This window comes from Pelophylax lessonae (assembly GCF_965119305.1).
Source record: "Pelophylax lessonae genome assembly, chromosome: 2".
In the NCBI taxonomy this organism is placed as follows: Eukaryota; Metazoa; Chordata; class Amphibia; order Anura; family Ranidae; genus Pelophylax; species Pelophylax lessonae.
The window spans coordinates 290,003,668-290,030,367 of NC_138769.1; the positions used below are offsets into that span (position 1 = coordinate 290,003,668).

Genomic DNA, 26,700 nt, shown 5'->3' on the forward strand with positions numbered 1-26,700 from the left:
CAACAAAGAAAAAGACACAAGATTTATGGATAGGGAATATAGTTGTGAAATACTGCTGACCTAGTAATTAAAGCCATTGGAAGCATCTGTTGACGAGAAACAAAAAGCATTTTTTTTTTTCAGGGATGAAGATAAAATAAGTGAAAGGGATAGTAGGAAAATGCAGAAAATCTGACATTTACTGCAGGCTTGCACCAAGGATCAGTCAGAAAGCAGCAAAGCAAATCAAGACTAACAAGGACAAGGAGTCAGTGAACATCAGGAAGGACGACTTCCAAACACAACCTCCCTCCTTCACTGATGCTTTTCTTTTGTCCCTTGCTTTCTCCCTCCCATATCATCAAATCTCTCATTTTCTCCCTCCTCCTTTTGTTTTTTTTTTCCTCTTCCTCCCCCTTTCTCCACCCTCTTCCTTCTCTCTTTTTCGTCCCTTTTCACTCTCCCTCCTGCTCTCTCTCCTCCCTCCATCTCATTGGAAGCAATAATGTGAAAGAGATCAGCAGTGGCTGCAGTGGACGAAGCTTTCTGCATGCAGAGGACAAACCATATCTATACCTAGCCTTCAACAGTAACCCAGGGATATGCTACAAAAGCAGCGCAGAGGGAACAAAGGAAAACACAAGACAGGTGAAGTAAATTTTCCAAATACATATGCGGAGATAGGTGCGAATAACCTGGGGGGATATACCATGGGTACTGCAGATGGGGTAGATCAGTGACACAGTAGTTATACAGAAAGATATCTATGCAGGGTTATGCATGCAATACAAAAAAGCCATGTAACTCATGAACAGATACAGGTAGAGATCAAAATAGAAAAAGGATGCGACAAGATATACACGTTTCTTCCTTTTTCTTTTGTAGTAACAGTTAAGTTTATATACATGTATTGATGCAAGGACAAGGAATATCATCATTCAGAAAAATGAGTTTAATGGATCACATTTACATCATTTGTTCCGTTTTGGGACATACACAAAGACACCACACACACACAAAAATTAGCAGCACAATGACATCCATCATGTGGGACCTGCAGTTTATCTGCATCATCCTTGTAAACATCCAACCCCCTCCCATCCACAGCACTCACTCACCAATTTCTCTGCACATAGACACTGCACAGGCATATTCATTTCAGGGTAAATCTGCACTGCAAAGGTCCATACCTAGAGTAAAACACTACCAAAACCTTTAATAGGCTTACATGATTAAAATGGAATGGGAATGAATTCAACTCAAAAGTGTCACTATTTTTCATTATTAATACTAACTGCTACTGGTACTATTGAAACACATATCCTTTTTTCTTCCCTGCTTAATAACATGCTATATGATGTATACACATATATGTACAATATATATATATATATATATATATATATATATATAGTTTCTGCTCTCTTATCTTTGCTTGTAAATGAAAGAGAATGATATATGGACAAAGCATGACATATTTAAAGCTTAGATGGCGGGCCTGTGAGCCAGATAGCTAATTGTATGTAAACATTATTGGAGCGGTCATGTGAATAGCCTAGATTAACCATATATGTATTAGTTTATCACACATGCACAAAAGCAGTACACGGACGTCATTTAATCTGATTTACTTAGTATTTTGTTTAATCAAAAATGATTGTGGACACTGATACAGCAGGATTAAGTAAGCACTTAGTGACATAATATCAGGGTCACAATTAGAACAATTAGTGATGCAATTAATTTCTCAGGAACAGTAAAATACACAAAGACATTTCTTCGGTTGCCGTCTTTTTTTTCAGACAAAATGTTTATTAGAGGGTAAACAAGATTAGAGCAAAAACAGACCACATTTCCCAACATGTATTATAATACATGTTGGCGATAGCATTTTTTAATTTCATATAGGCTTGGCATCCTACTAGAAACCTTATGTTATGGGTTGTGGTCTTTGGGGGTGAAAGCTTTAAGGCCATAGATTTATCTCTGCCTCTCAGGACCACTACAATCCTTCTGGCTGCAGAAAATGTGAGCTGCAGAGAAGAAGGTATTTTAAAGCAACAGCATCCACTGTGCTGTTTCTATCACCATCTGTATACAAAACAAACCTGGAAGCTAGACTGGGAACAACTTCTTCGGTCCCTAAAGAATGAGACATCTTATCAGCTTATATCATACCTTTAAATGAGAGAAAATTGATTTGCCTGGTTGGAAATATATCCTTTTATCAGGCCGGTTTGCTTTAGACAGATAGTTGTAAACTTCAAGTGGTTTGCAAGAAAATGGTTTATCAGCATTTTTACATTGTTGTGATATTTACTGGGGAAGCGTGTTGTCCATTATATAAACATTGATGGGACACTTCACCAGATTCCGGGTGCAAGAATAGCTGAACGTTTCGCAGTGCTGCAATGCTGAGTCTTCACCATTTCTCATAGTGCTTTGTGATAATTCTACTTTAGGGATAATGTTGGCCGACACAAAGATTACATTTCAACTATTTTGCATACGCAGGACATTTTTTCTTATGCATATTCCATCATCATCATCCAGTCCATGAACTCGTGAACTGCATCATTTTACAGAGAAGATATCTTTATTTTTGTCACTTCACTTATTTGCCATATTATATCAGCTGTCACTATTTTTGTCACTTTGGTCACTTGCCATATAGCTGCTTATAGAAGGTAATAGCAGTCACAAATTTTTATCACTTCTCATTTGGCCATACACCATTCGATTTTCATTCAAACAAAAATTGTTTGTCAAATTATTCTTTCTTGCCATTATGGAGTCAACTTATTTGGTGTACATAATATAAATGGGTACTAAAAGTTTTTTTAGGTAAAGTTGATCTAGGGAATATCCGATTGCCTCTCGGGAAATCAGGAAGGAATTTTTTCCCCTGCTGTAGCAAATTGGATCATGCTTTGCTGGGGTTTATTTTCGCCTTCCTCTGGATCAACAGTGGGTATAGGATTGTGTATATGGGATTGTATGGTTGGGTTTTCAATACTGTTTTTTTTTGGTTGAACCGGATGGTCTTTTTTCAACCTGACTAACTGTGTAATTATGTAACTATTTCAGTAGAAAGCACTTACCATTTTACCCAAACTATTTGCAGCAAGGAATCCTAGTCATGCATACAATTTTTACTGAATGAAAACCATATTCACAGTTACAATTTTATTATTTCAAGAAAAAAAACTTCCATTCTGCTACTTCAGTTTTTTTTCATCACTGTAGTAAAAAATGAACATTCATTCATCCCACTGTCAGACTGGCTGCAAGACTTGCCAATACACAGGCAGAAGGTGTAAGACAAGGTCAGTTTTAAGGGTCTGAATGGGTAGCAATCTTTGAAATAACAGGAATAATGTTAAATGCCTTCAAACACCAAGAGAGGCTTTATTAATCTAGCCATAACATCAGATTGCCTGTAGCCACTACTCAACCATGACAGACATCCCTCTGGCCAGGGCTTCTTGGGAGATAATTCAAATGGCTGGGTTGGCTTTGTTTTTGTTTTTATGAGAGAGAGAAGCTGGTGCGCTTCTTCATTCTCTATAGGCACAAGCATGGAAATTCTCTCAGGGCTAATATGCATGATTTTACCATGGGATTTCAACAGAGAGATTATTTGATAGTAAAACCTTTTATGATCCAATATTTAGATCTTTAACTCTGTAGGGTAACTTCAGATTGACTCCTGTTGGAGATTGGAGGATAGGTTCTTCCTATTCCTCGGCACTTTAAAGATCGGCAAAAACATTTTTTCTGAAAAGTGATTGCTGCCAAAACGTGCAGTGGTATTCTCTGTTGACTAGAGGTGCAGTCACCAATGCTCGCTCATCCAAAATTAAGGTACTTTGCTTCAAAGCTGAACACCAGGAATTCAGCTCCTTGGTAAAAAGTGAAGGCACACTAGGAGTTAAGTCTAAGGAAGCGCATGACAACTTCTGGGCCTATCTCTATTATTTACATCTGACAGTTTTATTGCACTGAAGATGGCTATCGCTGTATTTCTAGGAGCCCGACACCCATACTTCAGGTCTAAGCATCTTCGACATTAGATTTGGTGCAGCTTCTATGCCCACCCTTCCCCTCCTCCTCCTGCCTAATCATAGGAGCCTTTGTATTATGTGAACTCATTCACAAAATAAAAAGGCTTCTCTGAATGGGCAGCAGAGGGGAGGGGTGGGCATAGTTGCTCTTTGTGCCTCTTTTTCCTCTCTTACAGCCCCAATGTCATTGTATGCTCTTGCAGAGTGATAAGCCTTTCAGATATAAATAACAGAGATAAGTTCAGGAGGTGTCATGCACTTCCTTGGACTTAACTCATAGTATGCCTTCACTTTTTACAAAGTGGCTGAATTCCTGGAAATCAGCTTTAAATCAGTTACCTTATAAAAAGTTAAAGTTGAGCAATATATTATTCTTGTAGTGCCTGGGTCACACTCCATCTCCAAAATTTTGGACTTTAGAATGATAGCTGAACTTCAAGAGGTTGATTTACTAAAAGCAAATAGGCTGTGTAATTTTATTTATTATTGTGTATGTCACCAATGGGAATATTGCCTCTTACTTTTAGTAGAAAAAGTAATGCGAAATGTGGACCCAAACAGTACTAAAACGTGTTATATTGGGAAAGTGATAAAACCTTTCTCAGGTTTTTTTTTATTTCTCTCTTTGTTAGAGTTCTCTCACTACCTGCCCTAATTACAACTGATCACAGGGAAAGCAAGTGATGGGTAATCTCCCCAGTCCAGACAAATGCTGCAATAAAAATTTGACAGATGATTTAACCTTTCTCTATACTAACCAACATTTAAAAAAATAAGCTTTGGCTTGTGTATTATGTGCACACATATGAAGCTGGATTTTGTGAAAAGGACTATGATGGTTTGTCATAGGATGAGGCACATTCATTGATTTGGGTAATCATGATTTTTTTCAAGGACCTTTAAATGTTTTTTTTTTAAATAACTTCCAACTCCTTACATAGTCTATACAAGTCTGTGCCACAACACATTCCACATTTTAAAGAATTCAAGGGAGATTGACTTAAAAGATATTTCAAATGATAATGCTCCACAGGCTTCTCTTGATGGGACGGGCCATCAGCATATCCCTGTTATTTAATTTCCTGTGCTGTATGGTGAAGTAAATAATATTGCTGGTGGTTAATTGGTAAATTCTTATTGGCTAAGAATTCAAACCATTCACCACCAAATAGACTGCACGCTGAAAGCAAACATGCCCTGTCATGATGTGACCCAAAACATCTAGGGCCAAAACAGTTCATATAATTGAGGTGCTTTTTAACTGCCCCCCATCCCCGTAAGCCTGAGGCTTCTTTCACGTGCTATTTGATCATCCTACCGTTTTTGATAGAGCTACTGCTTTAAACTTATAAATGTTTTTTTTGTGTTAGGGTTTTACAATACCTTTGTGTATTATTTCAGAGCATGAGGGTCTGATGTGTTTAGCTCTTCCTTATCTATAGACAATTCCGCTTGGTTTGCAAACTAGGACTCACATTGTTGGGAGATCTGTGCACCCTGATGCCATGTCACAGCCATTAAGTTATCACAGCAATTTGCTTTAACGTAGCTTAGTGAATCTGCATAATGAACATATAGTTCCCAATGTGAAAGGAGAAAAGCATTACTTTAAATCTCTGAGCATCATCTATTGAGATCTAAAGGGTTAGATTTAGCATAAATTCTCCCTCTTCTCTGACCTTCCCCAAAGCTACTATTATGTAAAGTCATTACATTCTACCTTCAGATGTTCTGCTATTTTTCCTGACTCCTGGGACGACGTTACATGCACATACTGCAATATCAGTCTACCTATTTCAAAACCCAGCAACACATTGATAAAATGTAGCCCAGTACTCCCAAACCTGTATTGCACCACATATCAAATAAGCAGAGTTAGAAGCACTCCATGCCTTATTCTTACAATCCCTCAAAAAAAACACTTTTATAGGTAATGTCCTTAACCACTTGCCTACAGGGCAATTTTACCCCCTTCCTGAACCAACCAATTATCATCTTTCAGTGCTGTCGCACTTTGAGTGACAATTGCGCGGTCATTCGACACTGTACCCAAACAATTTTTTTTTTTTTCACACCGATAGAGCTTTATTCTGGTGGTATTTAATCACCACTGGGTTATTTTTTGCTAAGGAAAAAAGAAAGAAATTTAGAAAAAAACAAAAAATCAAAACAAAAACCTTTTTTATAATTTGTTATATAATTTTGGAAACAGGTCATTTTTCTCTTTCAATGATGTGCACTGATGAGGCGGCACTGATGGGCATTGATAGGCCAACAATAGGCAGCAATGATGAGGCAGCACTCGTAGACACTGATGAGGAAGCACTCGTCGGCACTGATAGGCAGCACTGATGGGCTCTGGTAGGTGGCACTGATGAGGAGGCACTGATGGGCAGTTATTGGCATGACTGGTGGGCACCGATTGGCAGCACTGATGGACACACATTGGCAGCACTGGTGGGCACTGTTTGGACTGCACTAATAATCAGGATACTGATAATCAGTGTACGTGTCCCTTTTAGAGAAGCCGGTTATCGGCTCTTTTCTCCTCACGCATGTCAGCATGAGGAAAAGAGTTCCAATTATCGGCTTCTATATATTCTTCAGGGATTCTCCACCATGTACAAAGTCATGTCTTGCTTGAGGATCAAATACTTATTTTACTCACTGAACTCCAACTTAATTTATAGCATTTGTTTTATTTGTTTTTTTCTGGATTTTTGGTTGATATTCTGTCTCTATCATTTAAAATACACCTATAATAAAAATTATAGACCCTTCATTTCTTTGTAAATGGGCAAACTTACAAAATCTGCAGGGGATCAAATAAGTATTTTCTCGTGAACAGCGGTGATTGGACACAGCTGATCAGGTGGTAAAGAGCCCCTGATTGGCTCTTTATCCTGATCTGTGATCAGCAGCGTCTACTGTGATAACGGAACGTGCTGCCTGTGCTCAGCAGCGGGACGCGATCACGGCATATGACAGCCTCTCAGAACTAGCCGTCCTCACCATAGCCATCATTCGGCTATAGCCCGGTCGGCGAGGTCAGTTCAGAAGGGACCCAGATGCATTTCGATCCATCCATGGCCATTCCCACACAAGAGAAGTCAATCTAATACTTGGTTTCTCTCGAATGGGATGTTGTAAATTTTTCATTTGATCAGCGCATGCAGACAATGTATTCTGACAGCAAAGGAGTCCCCGTTGTCAGAATAAAATAAAAAAGCCAGAAGTTATAGCTAGAGTTAGTCCTCTGTTGAAGTCTACCAGACGAAACCGGTCAGGATGCACGTACGCTGCTGCTGAGGAGACGAAGGGAGGATACCGCTGTTGTTCTGGATCTCGCCTGTTAGCCGCAGGAGCGCTGTAATCCACAGCAGGGACTAGCTCGCGGTCGGCGAGCGGCGGTACCTTTCAAAGCCTCTGTGTTTATGATATGCGTGCAAAGGGTGATTGAAATGTAAGCATATACGCTGAAGGGGAGGGAAGTTTTATTTAATTAATAAAGTCGAAACAGTATTACACTACTCTCTTGCTTCATGTCGTTTGCTTACAAATTGCACTGAGGAGATATACAGCCTGATAGTGACCCCTGGTGGACGGATAGGATCTGGACGTGCCTAAGCGACGACAGACCGACTAGAAGCAAGGGCTCATGCAGCTTATGCATAAAGGCGATATTTCAAGGGCAATTCGGTGAGTGGCCACTTCATAGGGGTGCACAGTCGGTGTGGTGAAGGATTAGTGATACTGTGTGTACAATCACTGGTGCTGAACATCAGAGGAGAAATCTTTTTGCTGGCTGTGACTGCACATCCTGTGGAGTTGGGACTAGTTTGCAATTGCAGGCTCTGAAGCACTGCAGGAACTGACTAATATACTTGCACACATACATTGTGTGTGCTGAAGCGCCGCTGAATGTATGATATAACGAACTGAGACGCACAGATTGGGCTATTATTATACATTTGATTTTGCAAGTTTTACGTTTACAGTGGCAGCTAGTGCATTAAAAGGATGCACAGAGTGACATGTTTTACATGATTTTATCTACATGATTTTATTTACTATTTATTCATGATTTGAGTAGATATATTTATTTCTTTATACCTTACACTGATTTATATATATATTTTAGCGCCGGGCGGGTGGTTGACGTTTTTTAGCATCAGTTACCTTTTACAAAAAAGCCAGAAGGTTTCATCTATCCACCTTAATTGTGTGGATGGAGGAAACTGTGTATGTATATATATATATATTTTTTTTTTTTTTTTTTTAGCCTGCTGGCATGTAAAAAAAAAAGAAAAACACCCACCTATGGCCAGCCTAAACCAGCCCATAGATGATTTGATCTCAGAGAGAAAATCACTTGATTCCCCGTAAACAAAGTCAGTGTTGATGAGGAAATGCCTCCAGCAGCACTATTGTGTTCTGCCGGAGGAGGGGTGTGGGGATCCTTCCTCATCGGCAGAAGACAATGATTACAGCTAGTAAATATAGCCACTGGCAGTAATTGCATGTAAAAAAATCTAACAGGCGGGTTGTACCCAAGTGGATTGATGGAGCGACTTGGGTACAATCAGTCTACCCATAGATGGATCCTGCTGAACCGGCCAAAGTTTGATCCATATATGGCCAGATTTTGAGTTTACAACCTTTGAATGCAACAAAGTAACTTCTGCCTCAGTGTTGAATTGTTACCTTGCTATCTATGTAAGCTATCAGTATTGTTTCTCTCTCTCTTACCAAAAAGTGAGACAGCAGAAGGCAAAATGGTCTGTCTCCATTCAGACCCAATTTTTTTTTTTTTTTCTTCAAACAAGAGTAACTAGTATGAGCTTGAGCTACCTTGTTGTATACAAAATAATAATTATCTTGTTGTCTTTTTTTAAGTATTTTTTCTTTGTCTTTGCCCCCCCCCCCCTTCACTAAAAGCTACAGCAGCATACAGCTCTGCATGCTGATATGAAAGTGTATGTTCATTAGTTAAACATTTTTCCCTTTACTTACTGTTTTTCCATTTTCTGGTTGAGTGTGGCACTGGTGATGTAACTCTGGCCTCACAGATTCATCCTGGGAAGTTCCTGTCACATGTTTTAGGAAGCAGGCCCAGAATTCTAGGAAATAAAAGGAGGTGGATTCATCTGCCATTAGTGGAGAGGTGAAAAAATAAGGTATAAAATAATGAGTGTGCAATTATCTATAAGTATCTGTTTGCAAATTGCCATTAGCAATCATTTCAAAAGCCCCGTACACACGCACCGATTGTCGGCCGAACGATTGTCCAGTGTTGTTGTGTTGGTTGAAATGTGCTCTAGACTGCACACGAATTTTGTCGGCCAACAACAACCAACTGCAGAAGTGATGTCATATTCTGGTCTACTTTTCGTGTGTTTTTCCTTCTCTGAGCATGCCCAGCAGTGTTAATTTTGGCAGCAAATTTCAATTTAGTTTTAGTCTTAGTCTTAGGACTAAAATGGCATTTTAGTTTTAGTCCCATTTTAGTCTTCTGCAAGTGTTTTAGTTTTAGTCGTATTTAGTCGACTAAAACTCCAATATATTTTAGTCGACTAAATGTCCTACATTTTAGTCGACTAAAACTCATTTTAGTCATCTATAATCAAATGGGTGTAGTTCAATTGTAATTTGTAATGCATTATTTAAGCATTTCTCTACAATTTCCAAACTTATTATATACTACTGCTGGTCCTGGAGTGAAAAATCTAATATGTTATTTATGGTACTAAGCTTTGAGCATGCACCAGTGTTAATTTTGGCAGCAAATTTCCATTTAGTTTTAGTTAAGTCTTTTGACTAAAATGCCATTTTAGTTTTAGTCGTATTTTAGTCTTGAGACTAAAATGCCCTTTTAGTTTTAGTCGTATTTTAGTCTTAAGACTAAAATGCCATTTTAGTTTTAGTCGTATTTTAGTCATCTGAATTATGTTAGTCGACGAAAACGTTTTAGTCGGTTTTAGTCTACGAAATTAACACTGATGCCCAGTCTTGCTCATCTGATGTTTGTCGGCCGAAATCTGTACTGACTCACGAACAATCGGCCGTTCTGTTGTTGGCCAACAAAAAATTTATAGCATGCAGACCAGATTTTGTTCAGCTGAAAAGTCGCAGTCGGTTGTCGGAAGCATCATACTAACAAGCCGACAATCGGCCGATCGGACGTTGGCCGAACATTTATGGCCGACAATCGGTACGTGTGTACGGGCCTTTATTCCCCATTCATACCTGTATGTACCATGTAGTTAAAGGGTTGCCAGTCACATATGAGCATTCAGGCATTTGTAGCTCAACATCTGATGCTCCAAAACCTACACAAGCTACTTTAGAGGCATTTTTAGCTCAATGGTCTTCAATGGAGACTCCTATAAACACTTGACACAGGCATTTTTCAGCATTTTTTTTCCAGGTGTATTTAAAGCATTATTCGTTAACAAAAGTTTTTTGGTATTTTTCACATTACACAGATTTAACTCATCATTTAAACATAGACAAAATGTACAATAAGAAGTATGGATAGTAAACATAGTGAATGCGAAAAAAAATTGCTCAAATAAAAACACCTAAAGATTACTGTGCTCAGGTAAGAATGCAGCCTAAAGTGGGGTACACACTAGTAGAAAATCTGCCGAAAATTCCCTTTCCGAGATAAAATCGTCCGATTTTCGCCTAGTGTGTACACAACTTTCAGCAGCCGATGCCGACATTTTCAACGAAAAAAAACGGAGGGACAGACAACAAAATTTTTATTGTCCGTCCTCAGGCGACCAATTTTCGTTTAATGTGTATGCAGTACGTCCGTGAAAAATCGGATATGAAAGACCGCACATGATCTAAAGTTGCTGACAACCTGGAAATCTAGGAACAAATGTGCCAAAAAAAGAAAAATCGGACGAGAAATTTTGTGAACATTTATGCACTGTCAACTATAAACGGTAATGAACGCTGAGCAAGAGAGAGAAGAATCGGAGGATATTTCGTCCGATTTTCGTCAAGTGTGTACGGCCCTTAAGGCAGGCCATACATTTTGCAATTTTCTTCCTTCAACCTTGGGTTAAAGTGAAAGAAAAGCTGTCAATCCCCCATCAACACTGTCTATTGTATTCTGACAGCAGGAGGTTTTTCTAGTTGTCCGAATACAATGATCACTGATGGTCTATAGCTGTAGTCAGTGATCGACTTCAGTACAACCAGCCTGCTGAACCAGCCAAACTTCAATCTGGCCAGGTTAAAGGTGACTTTATTGTAATTTTAATAATAAGGATGACATGCCTAAACGATAGGTCTACCATTGGTAACATGTTACGTTACCCCCATATTTATAATCCAACATATAACATGTTACAACATGCCACCACCCAGACCTGATCCCCCATTGTGACAGCGGGCAGCAGATCTTCTCCCCACACCCGCTGTCACAATTCGAACACAGAGCGGCCATGCGGGGCTCCACCACACAGCCTCGTAATTCATTCACAGAATTCTGTGAATGAATGAACTACAAACTGTCATCAGCCATTGCGGCTGACAGCTTGTAGTTCTCAATAAACTGCAAGGGTGCTGGTGAGTGTCCTCATAGTTCATTGATCTTCCTATATTCAGTAACTGCCTGTCTGTATTGGAGGTACGGGCAGCCAGCTCTACCTGCAGTCTGCAGGAGCCTGACATTACACTCACTATCTGTTGATCATAGGTGCAATGCTTTACAGGCTCCTAAAAAAGAAAACAAATGCACATTTTACCACTGGTAGCCAACTGTTTTTGAGGCAGCTGATAATGGCTGCAGGTTCTAATAAAACACTGCAGAAAAAAAGTATTTTTAATTTTCATCTTTTTTTCCATGACAAGGATTTTGTCAATGAAAGGAAAGATGGAACTTCTGAGGGGCAAACTAGACTATGGTGACCAGCTTTCTTTCTAGAACTCTGACATGTCCACTTGAAATTGTCTTCCTGCCTTCTGGAAAGGCAGACTATGCTGTAGGTCTGGTTAGCATCAGATTTCCTCAGACACTGTAAAGCCCTTTGCAAAGAGGAGTCCAAAACATCATGCAAAATGCAACTGCTAGCATCCTCACAATGGGATGACAATGGGATGATTGAGGAGCAGGGTTTTCTACCTGGTACCTGAGACGTTGTTTCCTAGATCAGGTACACATCCTGTGCACAGCTCCAAATCACTTTGTGTCAAATCACATATCAACAGTAATATCTTCTTGTCAATCAAACCAAATACTCCTGGGCGCAAATTGGTTTATCAGATAAAATTCCATTGCCTCTTGTACAATGTTTGCCATCGCATCTCTTGCCAAACAAAAAAAAAGACAGAAGAAAAAGCATAAATACCTGAAAACACAGGCTGCCACCACCTGGAATTCATGGCTATAGGACATATTTGTGAACTGGGACAGCTCTGTCAGGAAAAGGGAATATCTGTTGGCACGTAGGAAAGTGGCTGAAGCATTTACTTCACACTCTGAGCTTAGTGAATGAGGTGAAGATCTGCTGACTTCCATCGGTGCACATGATTGGTTATGCTTTGCAAAGTGAAAATTCACCACATTCACTAAGCTCTGGGGAAAAATCCTTTGCAATGTGCAACTTCCCTCATAAAATGTACAGCCTATTAGCCTTTAGTAAATCAACCCCCTGCAGCTCAAAATCCTTCTCTAGTCCAACACAACTTAACTAATTAAAAACATTACCTGTTTCACACCTTATGATTCGTGTCATACTAAATGTTTTAACCACTTGCCAACCGCCCACAGTATATTTACTGCGGCAGTCAGCCCCTCACAGGCAAAGTGACGTAGTACTACGTCGCTAGCCTATGAGCCTCTAGGGGGTGAGCGAGCGCCGCCAGAGGCGCGCTCCCGCTCGCTCCCTAACATGTCCGCGCGTGTGACCGGTGGACCCGATGTCCGCCGGTCACTCGCAATCTCCCGGTGCAGAGGGAGAAAGGCAGGCGGCTAATGTAAACAAAGCCGCCTGTCATTCTCCCTGATCTAACTGAAGAGATCATACGATCCTGCTATGTAGGATCATATGTCTCTGTGGTTACATCACTAGCCACACCCCTTTACAGTAAAAAGCACGCCCCTAGGGACACACTTAACCCCTTGATCACCAATAAAGTTAACCCCTTCCCTGCCATTTTTACAGTAACAGTGCATATGTATAGCACTGATTACTGTAGTAATGTCACTGGTACCCCCAAAAGTGTCAAAAATTTAGGTCAAGGGTCCGATCTGTCCGCCACAATGTCGCAGTCCCGCAAAAAAAATCGCAGATCGCCGCCATTACTCGTTAAAAAAAACCACCAAAAATGACAGAAATCTTTCCCTTAGTTAGTAAACGCAATAACATTTGCACAAACCAATCAAAATACGCTTATTGCGATTTTTTTTACCAAACATATGTAGCAGAAAATAAATTGGCCTAAAATGTTAAAAAATTAGATTTTTACATTTTTTTAGGGGGGAATTTCATATAAAAAAATGTGAAAAATATTGTTATTTTTTCTAAATTTACACTCTTTTTTTGTTTATAGCGCAAAAAGTAAAAATCGCACAGGTGATCAAATACCACCAAAAGAAAGCTCTGTTTGTGGGAAAAAAGGGACATCAATTTTGTTTAGGTACAGCATCGCAAAACCGCGCAATTGTCCGTTAAAGTCATGCAGTGCCGAATCGCAAAATAGGGCCTGGTCAGGAAGGGGAAAAAATCTTCTGGGGCTTAAGTGGTTAAGGCAGACTTTGATACTCTCTTGTAAGAACCTCCTGCATAAATCTTACAATTCTTGGCATGTAACCTAAAGTGGAACTTCACTTTCTCAAACAACATTAATTATTTTTAACCCTCATGCTCCATTAGTAAATTGATAGGAAAGTGTTTCATATTCACTTGTTTAAAAAAAATTAACATTTCTTTAGCATTTTTCCCATGGTCTTTTGACTATATATGGGTAAAAAATAGTCTTGGGTTATTCGATTTTAATTCTGTCTTGTTGCCAGCTATATGTATTGTATGTCTATATGAGGAAAATATGTGCATTTGCCCTCATTGTTATGTTGGTTGTAATCAACAAATAAAGTCTTTTTTAATGATATGATTCGCTATGATTCATTCTATGATGTGCCTTAGTCCAGCCATATGTCTCTGTGAAAGAATCAAATGTGGTTTGGTTCTCCAACCCACGATTCCTCACAGTTTCCCTTTTTCTAACATTTCTTTAGTTACTTCCTGGTTTCTTGCTTAGACAAATGATGTCATACATCCCAGGAGTCTGCAGGAGGGTCAACAACTGTTTTGCCTTTTAGGTAATCCAGGAGTCTTCAGAAGGGGAGGAGAGGAGGATGGGTTTTCTCAGCTAAGCACACCCTCCTGCATGCATGTCTGAGCTAAGGGCAGACAGATTCCTGGAAGTAAATACTACATGAATAATTTGCCCTTACTCAAGATGGCCATGGCCAGAAATGCTAGGTAGTTTTTTTATCAAAGTGATTTCTCAACAAAATAAAGCATGGCTACATGGATGGATGGAGGAGTTTGCTTTAACCACTTAAGCCCCGGAGGATTTGGCTGCTCAAAAACCAGGCCCTATTTTGCGATTCGTCACTGCGTGACTTTAACGGACAATTGCGCGGTCGCGCGACGCTGTACCCAAATGAAATTGACGTCCTTTTTTTCCCACAAACATAGCTTTCTTTTGGTGGTATTTGATCACCTGTGCGATTTTTATTTTTTGCACTATAAACAAAAAAAGAGCAACAATCTTATAAAAAAATAACAATATTTTTCACATTTTTTTTATATAAAATTCTCAAAAAAAAAAAAAATGTAAAAATCAAAATGTTTTAACATTTTAGGCCAATTTGTTTTCTGCTACATATTTTTGGTAAAAACAAATCGCAATAAGCGTATTTTGATTGGTTTGCGCAAAAGTTATTGCATTTACTAACTACGGAAAAGATTTATGTCATTTTTATTGTTTTTTTTTTAACTAGTAATGGCGGCAATCTGCAATTTTTTTTTTGCAGGACTGCAACATTGTGGCGGACAGATTGGACCCCTGACTGACATTTTTGACACTTTTGGTAGTACCAATGACATTACTACAGTAATCAGTGCTATAAATATGCACTGTTACTGTAAAAATTACACTGGCAGGGAAGGGGTTAACTTTATTGGTGATCAGTGGGTTAAATGTATCCCTAGGGGCGTGATTCTAACTGTGGGGGGGCGTGGCTTGTGATGTAACCACAGAGATATACAATCCTACATAGCAGGATTGTATGATCTCTGCAGTTACATCAGGGAGAATGACAGGCGGCTTTGTTTACATCAGCCGTCTGCCTTTCTCCCTCTCCTGCGGGAGATCGCGAGTGGCCGGCGGACATCGGAGCCACCGGTCACATGTGCGGGGATGCTTGTGAATGAGCGGGGGCAGGAGCGCGCCTCCGGCGGCGCAGGCTCACCCCCTACAGGCTCCTGGGCGAGCGACGTAGTACTACGTTGCTTTGCCCAGGAGCAGCTGACTGCCGCAGTAGTGTTTTGGATTTGTAGTGCTCAGATGCAGTGAATATCCTCTTTAATAAACCTGTTTCGTTTTGTGTTGTGACACCCCTGCACCAGGAGAATTTTTCCTGCATTTGTTTTTTTGTCAGTGTGATTTCTCTTTATTTTCACCTGTTTACCCTGCAAATAACACACTTCCCATCCTAGGGTGGCTACATTCTGCTTGTGTTCATATCCGATGGTGGTGGTGGTGGTAAGGGGGTTCTCAGTTTAGCTTATTTGAAGTTGCAAGGATATCGCATTTCTGACAAACTCAATGGGCATTTGCTGTACTTGCTAAAAAATTAACAATAATGTAACCACCATATCTAAGGAATTGCAAGCTATGTACGATATTTTTGTTCTTGGGTTTGATTATCTCTACTGTATGTAATTCCTCTAATGTATGTAGTTCCTATATCATCAGCATCACCTAGTCCCTATAATGTATTTTTTTAACATAAATAACTCAATCAGAAAAAAAAAACTCATTATGGCCACTAATTGGCACTGCCAATACAGGAACCACTCATATTAGAGACTGTACAGTGATATTTGCATGTGCAGATGTGTGTCACTTCTGCACAACAACCATTTTATACCTAGACCTCAAATTGATTCCCAGGCCTAAAAAAAAAAAAAAAAAAAACAAATAAACAAACAAAAAAAAAAAAAAGGTAAGTAAGGCTCCTTTCAGACGGCCGCTCTGCTGCTCAAGTCCGCTGCGGGACTTTTTTTTTTTTTTTTCCACGGAGCGGATAACATTTGTGTCATCCGCTCCGTGTGCCCGCATATCATCCCATCCATTTGCGGATGATATGCGGACATAATGTAAGTATATGGCATTGCGGATGTCAGCGGATGACACCGCTGACATCCGATTTTCCTTCCTTTCCGTTTTTACACGGATGGAAAAATGGGGTTCTGTTCCATTCGTAAAAACGGAACAGAACTGAAAGGAGAAAAATCGGATGTCAGCGGATGGTATTCAGCTGACATCCGCAGTGCCATTCACTTACATTGATGTCCGCAAATCATCCGCAAAAAAATAGGATGATTTGCGGACACACGGAGCGGCCGTGTGAAAGGGCCCAAAAGCTTTTTTTTTTTTCTTAACTAACTTCAAAGCAAATTGACCATCTTGTATCCAAAGTCTTTTGCTGGTTGGCATTCTATAAATTCATACATTAAATCACACTTAGGGGGTCAATGCTGGTGGATGTCCTAAGCAAATCGGGCAGTATTGGCATTATGGCCACTAGATAGGAGATAATCATATTACAAACAAAGCAGGGATCCTTCATTGTGCCTGTGCCAATGCTTAGGACATTTGCACAGCAAATTGTTTTATACACAGACCACTATAAGTGTATATCTACTGTAAAGCCAAAACGTATTTTTAGTTTTGGATAGAGAAGGAAAGGGTAAACCCCTATGCATTAATTTCCCATAGACATGAAACAAGAATAAAAAGTTTGGGTTGCAGATACACTTTAATATAAAAGTGTATTATATATATATATATATATATATATATATATATATATATAGAGAGAGAGATTATATATATATATATATATATATATATATATATATATATATATATATACACTGTATATGTACACAGCACTGTGCAAAAGTTCTAGGCAGGTGTGAAAAAATGAACTAACCACAGATCTTCTGTGGACGTAGGTTACCCCAAATCCTTCTGTCCCTTCATTTAACCCGAGACAGACTCTATGATGTGGAGATTGGGCTCTGTGGGATTACATACATGAAGAATAGAAGGGTTTAAGGCAGCCTACATTCACAGAAGATATGTGCTAAAGCCTCGTACACACGCAACGATTGTTGGAATTTTCGGCCAACGTCCGATCGGCCGATTGTCGGCTTGTTAGTATGATGCTTCCGACAACCAACTGCGACTTTTTCGGCCGAACAAAATCTGGTGTGCATGCTATATATATATGCCGATTTTCCGTCAGTCAGTACAGATTTCGGCAGACAAACATCAGATGAGCAAGACTGGGCATGCTCAGAGAAGGAAAAAACACACGGAAAGTAAACCAGCACATGACATCACTTCTGAAGTTGGTTGTTGTTGGCCGAGAAAATTCGTGTGCAGTCTAGGCACATTCCAACCAACACAACAACACTGGACAAAAGACGGTCGATCGGTCGGCCAACAATCGTTGCGTGTGTACGAGGCATTAGTTCTCCAAGATGTTTGGAACAATCTATCTGTCGAGTTCCTTCAAAAACCGCGTGCAAGCAAGTGTACCTAGAAGAATTGAAGCACTGTTTTGAAGGCAAAGGGTGGTCACACCAAATATTGATTTGGTTTGGATTTCTCTTCTTTTCATTCACTTACCATTTTGTTATTTGATAATAAATAAACTTTTAACACTTCTATTCTGAAAGCATTCTTAATTTAAAGATTTTTTTCATACCTGTCTAAGGCTCGGTTCACATATATGCGATGCGGGAAGGCTGCGAATTCGCAGCCTTTTCCCGCATCGCACACGCACCCCCGGCAGTTCACACTGCCATATGCGATACGCTGGGGGTGTCAATGTAATCTTAATGACACCCCCAGTTTGATCGCATATCGCAGTGCGATCGTGCAGTTCGCACAGGATCGGATCGCACAAGTGTGAACCGCTGTGCGATCCGATCCTGATGCGGCAGCAAAAATGCCTCCTGTGCGTGTTTGCTGCGGGTGCGATGCGAATTTAGCCATACAAACTGTATGGCTAAACTCGCACTGCACAGCTGATCGCATGTAATGTCGGAGCAGTGCGCTCCGACATTACATGTGAACCCCGCACACGCAGAAGTGTGAACCGGGGCTAAAACTTTTGCACAGCACTATGGTTACCTATGTTCTCATTTATACATTTTTTTTTATTATTTATTTGTTTATTTTTTTTTGTTTTACACAAAATGTCTTTCCTGTTTAACATGCATATTTTTTTCAGTGGAAAGCATATTTTCCAGGCTGTTTTTAGTCATCCACATCAGCAAGGTTTAGTCAATGTCTATGCCAATGAGATATTTAATCTCCCACATTAAGAAGATTAATAAGAACATTTTTTTAAAGACCATTGCCATCATTTTTGGGAGGAAACCAGCTAATTAGGAAAGTATTTTACTGTACAACAACATTCCAGTGCCATTTCATACCACAGTAAAAATTGTGATGAAGGTAGTGTCATCCGCTGCAAACCTTGCAGTTGAAAAGCTGAAATGGATAAAAACAGATGCCAGAGCTTGTTATTTTCTACTCTAAAATTACTTATGACGGAATTGATTTAAAAACATACCTGTTTTTGGCTGTAGGTGAGTTAGGGCCAATTCACACACACTGCGGTCTCAGTTAGGACACACAGAAAACTATCACCAGCTCATTGCAACCGGAACAGACTGCTGTTGGACAGTAAACCACTGCGGTTTACTGTGCAGCAGCTGTCTGTTTATGTGTGAACCAGGCCCTTAACTTGAGCACTGAAAGCACTGGCCTGTTACAGGGCAAACAACAGCCATCAGCTTAGACCGGGTAAGTTCCTACTGTCTAAGAATATAATATATGGTACCCTGGCTATTAACCACTTGCGGAGCACACTATTGCCAAATGATGGCTACAGCATAGCCGGCTAGTTCTGGGAGGCCATCATAGGATGGCCCCCTGAGTCACGCTTTCAAAATCGTCCGTGATCGCTGGGCTCGCATCACGGATTAGGGTAAAGGGCCAATCACAGCGGCCCTTTACCACGTAATCGCTCTGTCCAATGACGGCGCAATCTTTTTGTCAACAAACTGGGATCATGTGTATAAGTGCCGGTCCACACTATTGCGTGTGCGGCGATCGCATGTAATATCGGAGCGCACTGCTCCTTCATTACATGCGATCGGATGTGCAGTGCGAATTCAGCCATACACTTTGTATGGCTAAATTCGCACAGCACCCGCACAAAAGTCGCACATGACCCTTTTTTTCAGCCGCATCAGGATCGGATCGCACAGTGGTTCACACTTGTGCGATCCGATCCTGTGCAAACTGTCAGATCGCACTGCGATATGCGATCAAACTGGGGGTGTTGTTAACATTTAATTGACACCCCCTGTGTATCGCATATGGCAGTGTGAACTGCCAGATGTGCGTTTGCGATGCGGGAACAGGCTGTCCCTAGAACACCTGACGGTGCTCCCTACATGTTGGGCCTCTGTATGTGGTTAGGCTGTGAAAAAGTCTCACACGTGGTATTACCATACTCAGGAGTAGCAGAATGTATTTTGGGGTGTAATTTTTGGTATGTACATGCTGTGTGTTAGAAATATCTTTTAAATGGACAACTTTGTGTACAAAAAAAATAAAAAAATAAATGTGTTTCCATTTTCTTTCCACATTTTCCAAAAATTTGTGGAAAAAAAATTACATTTTCAAAAGACTCAAAAGGCCTCATAGAATATACTTTGGGGTGTTTGCTTTCCAATATGGGGGCATTTTGTGGCTGTTTCTATTGTCCTGTTGCTTCAGCGCCTTCAAAAGTGTAATAGGTAGTCAAGAAATTAGATGTGTAATTTATGTCCCTAGAACACCTGACGGTGCTCCCTGCATGTTGGTCCTCTCTATGTGGCCAGGCTGTGAAAAAGTCTCACACATTTGGTATCGCCATAACCAGGAGGAGTAGCAGAATGTATTTTGGGGTGTAGTTATAAGTATGCATATGTCATGTGAGAGAAATAACCTGTTGTTATGACAATTTGGTGGAAAAAAAATCTTAATTTTCTAAAGAATTCAGGGGGGAAAAAAACAACTCACCATGCCTCTTACTAAATACCGTGGAATGTCTACTTTCCAAAAAGGGGTCATTTGGGGGGTATTTGTACATCAGGTGTGATCAGTTTTCAATAAATGGCACCATAGCTTGTAGACTCTATAACCTTCACAAATTATATACATTGATTTGGGTTATTTTTACCATAGATATGCAGCAGTATAACTTTTGGCCTACATTTATTAGGAAAAATTACTAATTTGCTAAAGAAAAAATTTAACAGAAACAAAGAATAATGCATTTTTTACAACAGTTTCGGTCTCTTTTTATTTATAGCGCAAAAAAAGAAAAAAAAACAGTAGTGATTAAATACCACCAAAAGAAAGCTCTGTGTGTGTGAAAAAGGGACATGAATTTCATATGGGAACAGTGTTGCATGACTGAGTAATGGTCATTCAAAGTGTGAGGGCACTGAAAGCTGAAAATTGGTCTGGTCAAGAAGGGTGTATTAGTGCCCAGTAGGCAAGTGGTAATCCTTTACAAAAAAACAAATTCACAAATGTTTCAGTTTGATATGTCAAACATACAGTAAAAATACTCTTCACTGATTTCCTGGGTTATTGCCTGTTGGGTTGCAGAATATAAGATTCCAGCTTTTTGACTAAATGATGCTGTGAACATTTATAAATGTAATTCCATTTTTCTTGTGAAAAAAACAATCCTCTTTGGGTGATCTTTTCTAAGGATTTTAACAAGCTTTGTAACAGATACCTATCTTTTGTTCCTCTGAATATTAGCTATTAGTTTTAACATGTCCTTTGTAGACTGATTCTGCATAGGAAGGCCTGGTTCATTATTATCAGCTGATACACTTTCAGTGTTCTGATGAGAAAAGCTGCAAATGTATGCATGCTTTCCAGAGTATTTAACCCTTGGGGAGTATCTCACCAAAACTGAATTTCCTATTGCAGGGGGTGTCTGGGGGCTATCTACAGTATGAATGCAGATAAAGAAAAGGTCTGCCTACTCCATGCAAAGATAAGGTTTTATTCATGGGCACCATTGTACAGCTTCTATGAATGGAGGAGGGAGTGGGAGGACAGGCATATACTGCACTCTTGATGAGTGCATATGACAGGACCCTTGACTTGTAATAACTCCCGCAACTCTGGAAGATTACATCTGCAGAGAAGGGGGAGCTTGGTTTGGTGAGATCAGAGGACAGAATATTTCAACTAAAACCTCAGCCAGCAGTATAAGGGATGATTCTTATTGATTGTAAGTAACATCCCTTGTGCTGACAAAAAAAAAAAAAAAAGATTAATTTTAGGCTTTTAACCACTTAAGCCCTGGAAGATTTTACCCCCTTCCTGACCAGGGCCTATTTTGCGATTCGGCACTGCGTGATTTTAATGGACAATTGCGCGGTCGTGCAACACTGTACCCAAATCAAATTGACGTCCTTTTTTCCCCACAAAAAGAGCTTTCTTTTGGTGGTATTTGATCACCTGTGCGATTTTTTGATCATGCGCTATAAACAAAAAAATAGCGACAATTTTACAAAAATAACAATATTTTTCAATTTTTTTTTTTACATGAAATTCCCCCCCAAAAATTTAAAATCAAAATTATTTAACATGTTAGGCCAATTTGTTTTCTGCTACATATGTTTGGTAAAAAAAATCACAAAAAGCGTATTTTGATTGGTTTGCGCAAAAGTTATTGCGTTTACTAACTAAGCAAAAGATTTTTGTCATTTTTGTTGGTTTTTTTTTTTAACGAGTAATGGCGGCGATCTGCGATTTTTTTTGCGGGACTGCGACACTGCAGCGGACAGATCGGACCCTTGTCTGACATTTTTGACACTTTTGGGGGTACCAGTGACATTACTACAGTAATCAGTGCTATACATATGCACTGTTACTGTAAAAATGACACTGGCAGGGAAGGGGTTAACTTTATTTGAGAAGGAGGGGTTAAGTGTGTCCCTAGGGGCGTGTTTCTAACTGTGATTGGATGTGGCTTGTGATGTAAAAGCAGAGATCTACGGTCCTACATAGCAGGACCGTATGATCTGTGCTGTTACACAGGGGAGCTTTGTTTACATTAGCCGCCTGCCTTTCTCCCGGTGTAACCGACGATCGCAAGTGACCGGCGGACATCGGGTCCGCCGCTCACACGCGCGGGGGGGGCTCAGTGAGCTAACGGGAGCGTGCCTCCAGCGGCGCGCGCTCGCTCCCTAGAGCCTCACAGGCTAAGCGACGTAGTACTACGTCGCTTTGCCTGTGAGGGGCTGACCGCCGCAGTAAATAGTCGTGCGGCGGTCGGCAAGCGGTTAAGTACAATATGACTTGTCTAGCACTTGTATATGCTATATATTCTATGTGCTATATTTTTCCAGGAAAGTAGAGTTATCCTTAAAGTGTTCTTGTGGTATATCACAACTTGAAAAGCATTTTGGAACCCTGCTCTAAACTGAGCGGTTTCCCTTTTCTCCCAACTTTGGTGACAGTGATGGAGACTGATTCTTCATACTACCTTACTCTCTGAATACGCTACAAGAAAATGCTGCTGTTAAAAAAGTCCTGTATTTTCTTGTTGGGATTTCATGATATACAACTAGACATGGGCCGAACACCAGCAGAATTCCCAAACAGGGGAAATGTTCTAACCCAAAAGACGAACGCCACTGAAGTCTATGGGAGTCGAACAGGAAAAATTAAAAGTGCCCATTTTGAAGGCTTATATGCAAGCAATTGGCCATATGGTATGGGGGGTCAGAGTACTGCCCTGGGGACATGTATCAAAAAAAAAAAACATTTTGAAGATGATCGTTTTTTCAGAAGCAGCAATTTTAATTAAGGGCAACAAAAAAAATGGAAAATTCATTCAAATTTAGTGCCTGGGGATCCCCTTAATCTTCCTGTAAAGTGGCACATCTGTAGCATGCATAAAACATACTGCAGCAAAAACGTTATTTCTAAAGAAAGAAAAACAAGTCAAATCTCATTTAAAATGACTCATGGTTACAATTGCCAGCACCCGGATATTGAAAAAATAAATAAAAAAATGGGGTGGGGTCCAAAATTAAAGAAAAAAAAAAAAACAGCATGCAAAAAAATTCCTACCAGACCCTTACCTAGACATGCAGCCCTGCAGGTCAGGAAAGGGGGGGCAAATGAGCGAGTGCCCCTCCCCCCCCTCCTCAACCATACCAGGCCACATGCCCTCAACATGGGGGGTAGGTTCTTTTGGGCACGACCCAAAGCACCTTGTTCCGATGTTGATAGGGACAAGGGCCTCATCCCCACAACTGTGGCCGGTGGTTGTTGGGGTCTGTGGGCATATTGAAATCTGGAAGCCCCCTTTAACAAGGGGGCCCCCAGATCCCAGCCCCCCATGTGAATGATCATCAGGCACATCGTACCCCTACACATTCGCCAAAAAAGTGTGAAAAAGTCCTGACAATTCCTTTATTAAAAAAAAATAAATAAATAGTGTCCCTCGATATAAATCCATCATCAACCACACCGCACGTTGACCCGGAAAAAAAATAATTAAAAAACACTTCCACCTCCTGGGGGGCCTCCCGCTGAATGCCTGCTCTCTGATTTAAGATTTCTAATATAGGTAAGGGACGGGGCCACCTGCCTACATCACATGATGGCACCACCCCTTCTGACGTCCTGGACTGGTGCATGCTGGGCCTGTGACTTCAAAAGAGGGCGGTGCCACCGAGTGACGTAGCCAGGTGGCCCTGCCCCTTACCTATATAAGAAATGTCAAAGCGCAGTGGAGGCATTTGGAGGGAGGTCGTCCCAGAAGGTGGAAGCATTTTTGATTTTTTTGATTTGTTCAGGTCGGTGGGCGGCTTAATTGATGATGGATTTATATCGAGAGACACTATTTTTATTTTTTTTATAAAGGAATTGTCAAAAACTTCCCTTGTTTTTATTACTTTTTCACACTTGCTTGGTGAATGGCTAGGGGTAAAATGTGCCCGATATTTATTCACATAGGGGGGCAGGATCTGGAGGCTTCCAGATTCCGATAAGCCCCTTGCCCGCAGACCCCCACTACAGTTGTTGGGACAAGGTGCTTTTGGGTGGGGTGGTTGAAGGCACATGGCCTGGAATGGTTAAAGAGGGGGGCGCTCGCATGCGCTCCCCTTTTCCTGACCTGCCAGGCTACATGCCCAGATAAGGGTCTGGTATAGATTTTTTTGGGGGGGGGACCCCACACCGTTTTTTTTCTTTATTTTCTTAACCGCCACTCTTTTTTATTATTCAGCTGTCAGAGGGGAAACCCATTGCTAGCTGATGACTCATTGGTTGTTAAGGAAGTCCCAGCTTTCTTCCCGGCCCCGCTCCTTAACAATAAGCTTACACTGTGCTCTGATTGGGTAAAGCTTTGCCCTATCAGGACACAGAATGCACTGTGCAGCACATTGCAGGGTGTTCATTGGGGGCGAACACCCTGCAAAATCGGGTGTTCGGCGAACAGGAAAATGTTCAGCCCATCCCTATATACAAGCAATAGCTATATATTTCTGTATGGACCTGTAAAAGAGTACATTAGAAGATAACCTAGGAGTATAAAATAGTAAAAAAAATGTTGTTAGAGATCAGACTTTATAACTTTATTCTGAATTTTACAACTGAATACATTAGAATATCATGGAAGTACATACAAACCCTTTGTTGTTGTACTGCATCGGCTTTAATATGCTGTTGCACAAACGATGCCTCTTTCTTTAGGTGCCAGTTGATTGAGTAAATTTACTCAGCTGAGTAGTGTACAGTATCTCACAAAAGTGAGTACACCCCTCATTTTTGTAAATATTTTATTGTATATTTTCATGTGACAACACTGAAGAAATGACACTTTGCTACAATGTAAAGTAGTGAGTTTACAGCTTGTATAACAGTGTAAATTTGCTGAGCCCTCAAAATAACTCAACACACAGCCATTAATGTCTATACCGCTGGCACCAAAAGTGAGTACACCCCCATGTGAAAATGTCCAAATTGGGCCCAAAGTGTCAATATTTTATGTGGCCACCATTATTTTCCAGCGCTGCCTTAAACTTCTTTGGCATGGAGTTCACCAGAGCTTCACAGGTTGCCATTGGAGTCCTCTTCCACTCCTCCATGAGGACATTGCAGGGCTAGTGGATGTTAGAGACCTTGTGCTCCTCTACCTTCCATTTGAGGATGCCCAGTAGATGCTTAATAGGGTTTAGGTCTGGAGACATGCTTGGCCAGTCCATTACCTCTACCCTCAGCTTCTTTAGCAAGGCAGTGGTAGTCTTGGAGGTGGGTTTGGGGTCATTATCATGTTGGAATGTTGGAATACTGCCCTGCGGCCCAGTCTCTGAAGGGAGGGGATCATGATCTGCTTCAGTATGTCACAGTACATGTTGGCATTCATGGTTCCCTCAATGAACTGTAGTTCCCCAGTGCCAGCAGCGCTCATGCAGCCCCAGGCCATGACATCCCACCACCATGCTTGACTGTAGGCAAGACACACTTGTCTTTGTACTCTTAACTAGGGATCGACCAATTATCGGCAAAGCCGATATATTGGGGGTCGATATGCACTTTCCATGAAAAATTGGAATCAGCCCCTGAGGTTACCAATATTGCCGATATTTCGGGAAAGTGCTTGTACCCTCCCGCTGCCTTCCACGGCTCGTTCTGGTCTCCCGTCCCACTGGGAGACTCGGCAACCACCCTGCACAGCCGCCGAAGACCCGATCAAAGCCGTTTTCGGCTCTGATCAGGTCTCCATGTAAAACTCGGAAGTGATGTCATGACATCACTTCCAGGTACTCGGCGCCAGATTCAAAAAAATTACAGCATTCAAAACAGCCAAAATTGGTGTTTTGAATGCTTTCAAGTGCAGAGGAGGGGTTTGGGGTCTTATCAAACCACAGAACATGGTTCCAGTAGTCCATGTCCTTAGTCTGCTTGTCTTCAGCAAACGGCAAGCTTTTCTGGTGCATCATCTTTAGAAGAGGCTTCCTTCTGGGACACCAGCCATGCAGACCAATTTGATGCAGTGTGCGGCGTATGGTCTGAGCACTGACATGCTGACCCCCCACCCCTTCACCCTCTGCAGCAATGCTGGCAGCACTCATACGTATAATTCCCAAAGACAACCTCTGGATATGACGCTGAGCACCTGCACTCAACTTCTTTGGTCGACCATGGCGAGGCCTGTTCTGAGTAGAACCTGTCCTGTTAAACCACTGTATGGTCTTGGCCACTGTCCTGCTGCTCAGTTTCAGGGTCTTGGCAATCTTCT

The 26,700-nt window shown here is 40.8% G+C and overlaps 1 protein-coding gene across 1 annotated transcript in view; it reads left to right on the forward strand.

Annotated features, from left to right (window-relative positions):
- Positions 1 to 216: 216 nt before the first annotated feature.
- The window catches only part of AMIGO1 (adhesion molecule with Ig like domain 1), a 34,687-nt gene continuing 8,203 nt past the window's right edge, over positions 217 to 26,700 (forward strand). The window contains exon 1 of the mRNA XM_082245652.1: positions 217 to 627. The gene's annotated coding sequence lies outside the window, so the exon portion shown is untranslated. The remainder of the gene's footprint in view (positions 628 to 26,700) is intronic.